At 38.1% G+C, this 9,638-nt stretch overlaps 1 pseudogene; it reads left to right on the forward strand.

The window, feature by feature from the left end:
- The first annotated feature begins 4,361 nt into the window (after window positions 1–4,361).
- Window positions 4,362–6,881, forward strand: LOC123808543 (annotated as a pseudogene).
- Window positions 6,882–9,638: the final 2,757 nt, after the last annotated feature.

A 9,638-nucleotide genomic window follows, 5' to 3' on the forward strand; every position in this document is an offset into this window, starting at 1 on the left:
GGTCAGCTTGTCAATTTCTGTAAAGAAGGCAGCTAGGATTTTTATAGGGATTTCACCAAATCTATAGATTGCTTTCAGTAGTATTGTCATTTTAGCAATATTAAGTCTTTCAGTCCATAAACATGGGATATCTTGATATTTGTTTAGGTCTTTTTTCTCATCTAGGTCTTCAATTTCTTTCAATAATGTTTTGCAACTTTCAGTGCATAAGTTTTACACTACTTTGTTAAATAAATTCCTGAATATTTTATTCTTTTAAATTCTATTACAAATGAAATTGCTTCTTTGATTTCATTTTTTGATTGTTTGGTGCTACTGTATACAAATACAGTTGTTTTTTGTATATTGATCTTATGTCCTGACATCTTGCTGAGCTCATTTATTAGTTCTAAGAGTGTTCAAATTTTTCTATATGTAAGATTATATTGTCGGCAAATAGAGAAAGTTCTACTTTCTCTTTTCTAATTTAGATGCCTTTTTATTCCCTTTTCTTTTCTAATGTCCTGTCTAAAAACTTGGTGGAATGTTAGATACACTTGACAGAGCAGACATTCTTGTCTTACAGGGAAATATTCAGTCTTTCACCATTAAGTAGGATATTGGCTGTGGGTTTTTCCTAGATAACCTTTATCAGGTTGAGACAGATCCCTTCTATTCCTTAATTTGCTAGATGTTTTTATCGTGAAAGGAAAATGAACGTTGTCAATGCTTTTTCTTTTTCTTTTTTGAACATGTTTATTGATTTTAGAGAGAGAAGAAGGAAGAGAGAAAGAGAAACATTGATATGAGAGAGAAACGGGTTAGTTGCCTCCCATATGCATGCCAACCAGAAATCAAACCTGCAACCTAAGTGTGTGTCTGACTGGGTAAGAAATTTGCATCCTGTTGGTATCATTGTTCCAACTTACTGAGCCACAGCAGCCAGGGTACAAATGCTTTCCCTTCATCTATGGGCATATAGTGTGGTTTTTCTCCTTTATTCCATTCAAATAGCATACCATCACATCAGTTGATTTTCAGCTGTTATACCAACTTGTATTCATGGGATAACTTCTACTTGGTTATAGTGTAAATTCTTTTTATACATTACTGTACTTGCTTTGCTCACAATTTTTTGAGGATATTTGCATTTATAATCACAAGAGTTATTGGCCTATAGTCTTCATTTACCATAATGTCTTTCTCTGGTTTCGATATCAGGATTCATAAATGATGTATTATTTTTGAAGTATGAAAATTCTTGGAAAGATTCAGACAGTGGGAAAGACTGAAAGTTGGAAACTATAAACTCTTCGCTCTATCCCAAGTTCACTATACATAGAATTAATGTGTATATTATTTTGAAGGTTTCTGGTTAATAAGTGAAAAGTGATTATCTGAGAACACATGATTTAAAATTAACACACTCATCTTCAGATTCTTGATTTTCTGAATCTCGACCCAATGAACTTCGCAGGCTTAGGAAACAATTCATTTGTAGAGGTTTTCCAATCTGTTGTAACACATTCATACAAGGTTTCATGAAATAGATTAAATGCAATAGGTAGGCTATTGAAGAGAAATATTGGAAAATCAAGTTTGCTATTAATCTGAACATCATATATGATGACAAGCAATGTACTTCGCTTTTTATTTTAATGTATTTCTCAGCATAGCCAAACTTATTATATATGTAAAATATGTATATTATATAATATCATTTATGTATATGCTGCAGCCACATTTCTTATATCTCATCATAAATCTTTGTATTAGATAGAATGACATGCATTGCTGTTTCAAAAACCCCAAAATGTCAGTGGCTTCAAGAATAAAAATTTATATCTTTTTCTCAATGAATGACCTAGTATGGGTGGCAAGTCTTCCTGATTATATGCTAACTTTCCTCTAAATGATAGCTCAGACACTCAGGATCTTTCAGTCTCATAATCAGCAGTACATGATTTCCCAGATATCTTCTACATACAACTTGTGAAGTTGTCATACTCATCTGCATGGAGCTACAGAAGGGTATATGGAAGATCACATATAGGAGGTTCATATCGGCCAGATCTGGAAGTGATGTACATCATGTATGCTTCCATGCTATTGCTAGACATATGACAATGCTTAATTGTAAGAAAAGTTGGGAACTGTAGTCTTCAAGTGGGCCCAGAAAAAAACAAGAGAGAGAGAAAACAGGTTTGGTGACCATCCAGCCACTCTGCCACAATTATTATTCTCCTCTATGAGAAATTTGAAGAGTCAGAAATTTTCATTCCAAAACCTTTTTTCTAAATTGAATGTATAATACTTCTTACTAAATCTGTCTTTCCTATCCTAAATTTAAAAAACTATAATTTTATATTAAAAATTATTTTAGCCACATTTTAATAATATAACAAATTGTTTTTACACTAAATTTTAATTGTTCACCATATGTTGGCAAAGGTTGTGTATATGTATAAATATTTCTAATGTATGTATCTCTATATGTCTTATCTAAGTAGACTCCACATTCCGTGAGGGAAGAAAAGAATATGTCTTAGTTTTGTATCCCTGGCTCTTACCATGATATCTAGAATATCATACTCATTCATTTATTCAGTAATATGTATTAAGATGCTACTATGTAAAAGTTAATGTGCTAGGCATTAGAGTGCAAAAGAAAGCAATTAAAGATATTTTCTTGTCCTCGCAAAGCTTGTAGTCAAGAATTCCATATCAACCAACAAGGTGAATATAGGGATCCTGAAATTCTCCCCCTACGTAACATCTGGCAGTGACTCACAAAATATTTAAAATACTATTGTGGTGACTTTGTAAAATGTCAACTTGGCTAAGCTGACCTATATTTCCCATAATTCCCTGTCTTGTGTAATTCCAGTTAAGAGTAAGTCACAAGAGATATTTGGAGAGGGGAGTGAGGTATCAACCATTTTATAACTCATACATGTTGCTTATCTGCTGGCTTACCCTAGGCTTGAGGAAACAACTATACTGACAACTCTACCTTGATGCTTTCTATATTTTCCTTCACCTTCTCTGAAGGAAAGGGCCAGCTGTGTGTGTTTAGCTCTGTGACAAAGCACCCTGGCACCTGCAGAACACCCATACTACCAAAAGAAGAGGGTTTTCAGTCCATTCTCATAGGCTCTTACTTGTGCTTGTGAGTTTCAAGTTGTTCTTGCAGCCTTTCTCTCTTTACATCCCTCTTCCCTTGCCTGCCCTGTGCACTTCGAGCCCTAGCAAAGACAAGATCTAAGATTATAGAAACTTCTCAACCAGCTTCTATTGTACAATTGCTTAAGGTCAAATCCCTATAAAACAACCACAAAAAACCTCTCTCTTGCTATTGCTTTCTACTTACCTATATTGTGCTTCTCTGAACCCTAAACCCTGACTGTTACAACTATTTTAAATGAATAGGTGAGCCTACAACAAAGAGAAATTTGCTGAGGCCAGACATAAAACACAAGTCCAGGAAGCTAAGTGAGAACTGAAGTTTTCCAGCTGCCCTAATATCATATGCAGACGCCAACAAAATGGACTTGCTACGTGCCAAGTATCTAATCCCTTATTAATCCAATGAAGCAGGTTATAATTATTCCAATTCTGTGGATGAGGGAATGAAGGTGCAAGGTGGTTAAGGTCATAAAGCTGAGCAAATAGAAAGCCAAAATTGGAATCCAGGTAGTCTGGCTATAAGGCCTGTGCTTTAACACTACGCTGGGAGCTCCATGACCAATCACTTCAGTACATAGTAGGACTAGGAACACTCTTCAATACTATGAGAGCAGAATTATAGACTGAAGACAACTTGATATAAAACCTGGACTCAAAAACCATAGATTTATATGGATATTGCAAAAGAAAGATCTCTCTGGAGAATGTACAACCTAGAGAAATTAAGCTTTCACTTGATAATGAAACTTAAAATCTAAAAGCTTAGCACTATAATTTAAAATGCTATAAGGTCCATAGGGCCCCTCAGGCACCTCTTTGGTAGAAGCAATTAATAGTCTTCTTTGAGATAATACACCCTCAGCCTCAGCCTCAGAATTTCTGTGCATAAGAGGAATAACAAATATTAATACATAATTTTTTAAATGTAATGTACTGATAAGGAAACAAGCCACCATGAGCAAAATTCACAGAAACAAACACACACACACACACACACACACACACACACACACAAACTAGACCTCCAACCATTTCAGGCATTGGAATTAGATATGGATCATAAAAGATATATTTGTTTTTAAAAAATTGAAAGGAATTGGAATATAAAAAAGAGAAAAGACTATGAAAAACTAAAAGTCACAACGCGACTGCAGCCTGTAGTTCACGAGCCAGGAAAATGATGGTGGTGACACAACTCTCGGCCAGAGCAGCCAGACCTCATCTTGGAAGAAGAGAACCTCACAGATGAGGACGAAGTCTTGGGAAACCAGTTCTCTGTCAAATGCTGGCTCCACTACATACAGTTCAAACCAGGAAGGTGGAAGCCCAGACTCAATTACCTGTATGAGCAGGTGCTGAAGCTGCTGTTGAGTAGCTGCAAACTCCAGCTCCATTCCCTGAAGGTGCACCAGGCACTGGTGTAGCAACACAGTTTGACTGACTCTCCCTGCGAAGATGTCAACTACTGCCATGACAGGGCCTTTGTGTTCATGCACAAAATACCACATCTGTGGCTAGATTATCATCAATTCCCAATGGACCAGGGCCATGTCTCACACACACATACACACATTTGGCCGCACTTTCTACTGTGCGCTCCAGATACCGCTCATCACACAGCACTTTTGTACTTGGCCCCTGTACCTGTGCTTCCTGCATTCACACCTGAGCTGTGCGGGGCTACTGGTGCTTCCTCAAGCTGAGCCCTGAATGCACAGAAAAGTGCACAGAGTATCTTATAATGAGTGACTGGCTGGACCAGGCTGCACGGTGCCTGGTGCTGTAGTGAAAAATGAGCACTCATTGGCCAAGGCCCACAAGTCCAACTACCAGTAGCACAAGCTCTGCGACCTCACCTCCCAGAACATGGAAAAGGAGCTGTAGCTCAACAGTGGGGCAGCTTTGCTGTTTGCTGACCCTCTACTACATCTGAGAAGGCTGGGCAGGGGTGGGGAGGGGGAGTTGGTGGGGGAGGTATAGAGGAGTCCATCAGCGGTGATGACAGTGTGGAAGTTCACCCAGGTGTTCAATAGCTATGCACAGTTAGAGGAAAACATGATCATTGATTAGATGGAGATCACCTCAGAGCTGGAGCCAGAGGAGGAGGATGACCTGGACCTGGCCCACTTGGACCAGCTCATCAGCCAGCAGCCCCTCCTCCTCAACAGCATCTTGCTGTGCCAAACCGGCACCACTTGCTGAGTGGTACAAGCTTTTGGCGTTGCACCAAACCACCCCTGGGAGATCATTGACAGCATACACCAAGTCTGTGAAGACAGTGGATCCCTCTGAGGCTACATAAGAAACCCCAGGCACTGTAGATCATGTTTGCCAAGTTTTATGAGGACAACGGGCCATTAGATGATGCCTGCATCATCTTGGAGAAGGCCACCAAGGGGAGCTTTAAGCAGGTGGATAGACTAGCAAGCGTGTTGTGCGAGTGGGATGAGCTGGAGCTCCAACACGAGAATTATGACCAGGGCTGTGGCTGCTGCCGAAGGCAACAACGCTGCCCGCTAGCCCAGCTAAGTACTTCAGTGGCTCAGAGTCCATGCAGAATCATGTGTACAAGTCATTGAAGGTGTGCTTCATGCTCGCTAACCTAAAGGGAAGTCTTGGCACCTTTCAGTCCACCAGCGCTTGTGTGACCACATCCTGCTCCTGCTCCTATGGATTCCCACCCCACCCCCACCCCCCGATTGCCATCAACTATGCCACGTTCCTGGAAGAACACAAGTACTTCAAGACTTTCAAGGCACACAAGTGCGCCATCTCGCTGCTCAAGTGGCCCAATGTGTCCAACATCTGCACACCTACCTCACCAAATTCATTGCCCGCTAGAGGGCGGCAAGCTGGAACGCACGTGTCTATATGCACGCACAGGACCTCTTTGAGCAGGTGCTGATGGCAAACACGCAAAGACTCTGCACCTGCTGCATGCGCTGTTGGAGGAGGAGTTGGCCCAGCAGGAACTCTATTGTGGTGTCTCTGGTGGTCACTCCAGCGGTAGAGTCCACCCAGCAGTAGCACCTATGCGATAATTACATCGAGTGGGAGGCCGATATCCATGGAGTCTCCTATACCTCTGGCATTTACCAGATTGCCCTAGAGGTATTGTCAGACAAGCACACCCAGAGGATGTGCTTGTGATTTGCGGACATAGAGTGTAAACTGGGAAAGATGAACTGTGCCCAAGCCATCTACAGTTTCTGCTCTCAGATCTAGAAACTTGGACAACTGGGGCCTTCTAGCAGATGTGGAAGTTCGAGGTCCAGCATGGATACAAGGACAATATCCAGGAGATGCTGCAGATCTTCTGTAGCATTCAGGCCATGTACAACATGCAGGTCAACTTCACGGCCCTGTAGATGCTCAAGGTGTGGGCAGCACCATGGACACCATGGCCGACCTTGCCCAGGGGCAGAGAGGCATGAATGGCAGGAAGCCTCTGGAGCAGCAGGCTGAGCAGCATGGGGCAGGGGCAAGGGCTGCCAGACCCCACAGGCCCAAAGATCTTGTTCTTGAGAAGGGTTGCATCCTGGGAGGAGCTGGCCAAGCTGACACAGCAGGATAACCTAGAGGAGATGGAACTGAGTGAGGATGAGGATGAGAACAAGATGAATCTCCAGCCCAGTGAGGTGCAGCTGGAGCAGTAGAGTGTGCTGGATGCCATGTTCCAGAGTCTGAAAAAAAAACTAACACCTGTGTTTATATGACCAAAAAAAGAAAAAAATAACAAAAACAAAAAAAAGTAAAAGTCAATTTTAAAAAGCACAGATATACTTAAAGTATAAAAAATGTCATTCAAACTCAATGATCACTAATGATCACTTATGTCTTGTTTTTTAATACCATTCTCCAATAAAAGAAACTAGAGGTCCTCCTTGGAGAAATGTTTGAGTCTAGGAATTGATGAAATATACAAAATGGGCTTAGAGAATCTTGTACTGACAGACAGTAAAAAGGTGAAAAAAAATAAAATCACAGTGACACAAGGACATAGGAGTCAACTGAAAGAACTTCCAATGGCTGAAGCTGAAATAGTTGGAGCACTAAAATTAAGTAACATTGGACTATAACTCAAAGTATAAAATAAATATCCACAAGTCTATACTGATATAAATAAATAATTAAATCAATAAGTCAATGGGGGAGAAGAAACAAATCTCCCATAAAGAAAAATTCTGAGTAATGTATTGCATATTCCATTGTCAAGGAGGTAGACACAACCAACTCCTTAGTTGTGGGCTGCACATAGCAACTTTCTTCCAAAGAGGACAGTATAAAAAGCAGTTGGATGGCAAGTAACTTTACAATGGAGAAGACTGTAAATCTGCCAAAGATTACCTCAGCCAGGTGATCAAGGTCAACATCAATGATGAGTCATACTGATAGTATGTACCCTTGATATTATATGATAAGAAATGGCTCTTTGGGAGGAAGTAATGTGATCATCCTCCCAAAAACCCATAACTCCAGTCTAGTCAGGAGAAAAGCTTCAGAAAAATCTTAATAGAGGGACATTTTACAAAACACATGACCAGTACATCTCAAAATTGTTATGGTCACCATCAAACAAGGAAAGTCTAAGAAATTGTTACAGTCAACAGGAACCTAAGCAAATGTGACAACTAAATTTGATATGGTACCCTGGATAGTACCCTAGAACAGAAAGAGGGCATTAGGTAAAAATTAGAGAACTACAAATAATATATCTAATTGATAATAGTGTATCATTATTAGTTCATTAATTATAATAAATATACTATACCAATGTAAGTTATTAATAGGAGAAACTACATTCAGAATGAATGAGAATTCTCTGTAGTGTATTTTTTATTTTTATGCAAATCTAAGAAAATTAAGTCAGTTTTTTTTTATTTTAAAAGTCTCTTAGATAAATTAAACAGTGGTTTGGACATAACTGAAGAGAGATTTATTTCTGGAAAATATATCCAAAGATAGTACTCAGAATTCAATTCAGAGATACCAAGAGCGGTTAATAAACTCAAAAGCTATAACAGGGAGCTCCAACATATACCTAATTAAAGTTCCAAAAAGAGAATACAAGGGAATGGAAGGGTGATGAAAGTGAAAGACAGGAAGTCTGAATAATTTTCAGAATTAATTAAAGATACAATTTCTTAGAGTCCAATGAATAGCAAATGAAAAAAATCCATACATAAGACAAATTGTAGGCAAAGACAAAATCTTAAAAGCAGTCAAAGGGGAAAAAAACTAATTAATTACTTACAAAGTAACATGAGTTAGACTAAAAACTAACTTCTCAGCCAGAAGATAGTATATTAATATCTTCAAAACTGTGAGAGGAAACCATTTCAAACTTAGAATTTTATACCTGGAAAAACTATTCTTGAGAATGAAAATTAAATAAAAACATTTAGATAAACAAAAACTGAAGAAATTTACCATCCAAACATCCTACTAAATGAACATCTAAAGGATGTATTCTAATAGGAAATAAATGATCATAAATGGTCTCAAATCCAAAAATTGTAACTGAAGAAATGAACAAACCTATAATAAATCTAAACTAGTATTGAAAGCATAAAAAAGTAATATCTATTTCATGAAATATTAAAAAATAGACATAGCTAAGACACTAGACACAGTTACATGTAAGATAAGAGGAGGGTAATTTTAGTTCACGTATATGAAGATCCTCATACCATTTGGGAGTTGCGTAAAATAAACACTCACCTTAGACTTTGTTAAATGTACATCTTTAAATTCTAAGAGTAATGACTAAAATAACAGATAATAAAGCATATATATATATATAACATAGTATTATATGTATAACATATGTATATATATAACATATATACATATATATATTATATATATAACATAGAAATGAAACACAATTAAACATAGAACAAAAATCCCAACCAATTTCAACAAAGTCAAGGGAAAAAAATAAACTGTAGATGCAGACAAATAGAGAAGACAAACAAAAATGGCACCAATAAATTTTTTAAAATCAATAATTATGTAAATATTGGACAAGTAGGTATCTTAACTTCCTCCACTGAATGGCCTTGCTATTGTGTTTATCTCCTTCTTCAGTGTTAGTCAATTGTCTCTGGTCAAATCTGATACTTGAGCCTGCACAGCCGCCTTACCATAAAATATATTGTATGATAGAGATGGTGGCAAACTCACTGTCCATTATTGTCTATTTAAACTCCTATTAATAGGTGTGACTAGGAGAAAGTCTGGTTACGCACAGCAAAAATGAACCATATCAAACTTAAATATGTCATCCATATTTCAACATTTTCACCAGTCTATGACTACAAAATAAAAATATACTGTTCATATCCAAATGATAATTATACAGGTCCCACTGGCCTATTTTAGGAAAAGAACCTTCTTAGAGCCTCCCCCAGTTATTTCTAAGAGTTCTCAGAGTACTGCCTCACATATCCTCTGAAGAAAGAGCCCCAATT

Source organism: Phyllostomus hastatus, unplaced genomic scaffold (genome assembly GCF_019186645.2).
Source record: "Phyllostomus hastatus isolate PE091 unplaced genomic scaffold, TTU_PhHast_1.1 phas_scaffold_501, whole genome shotgun sequence".
In the NCBI taxonomy this organism is placed as follows: domain Eukaryota; kingdom Metazoa; phylum Chordata; class Mammalia; order Chiroptera; family Phyllostomidae; genus Phyllostomus; species Phyllostomus hastatus.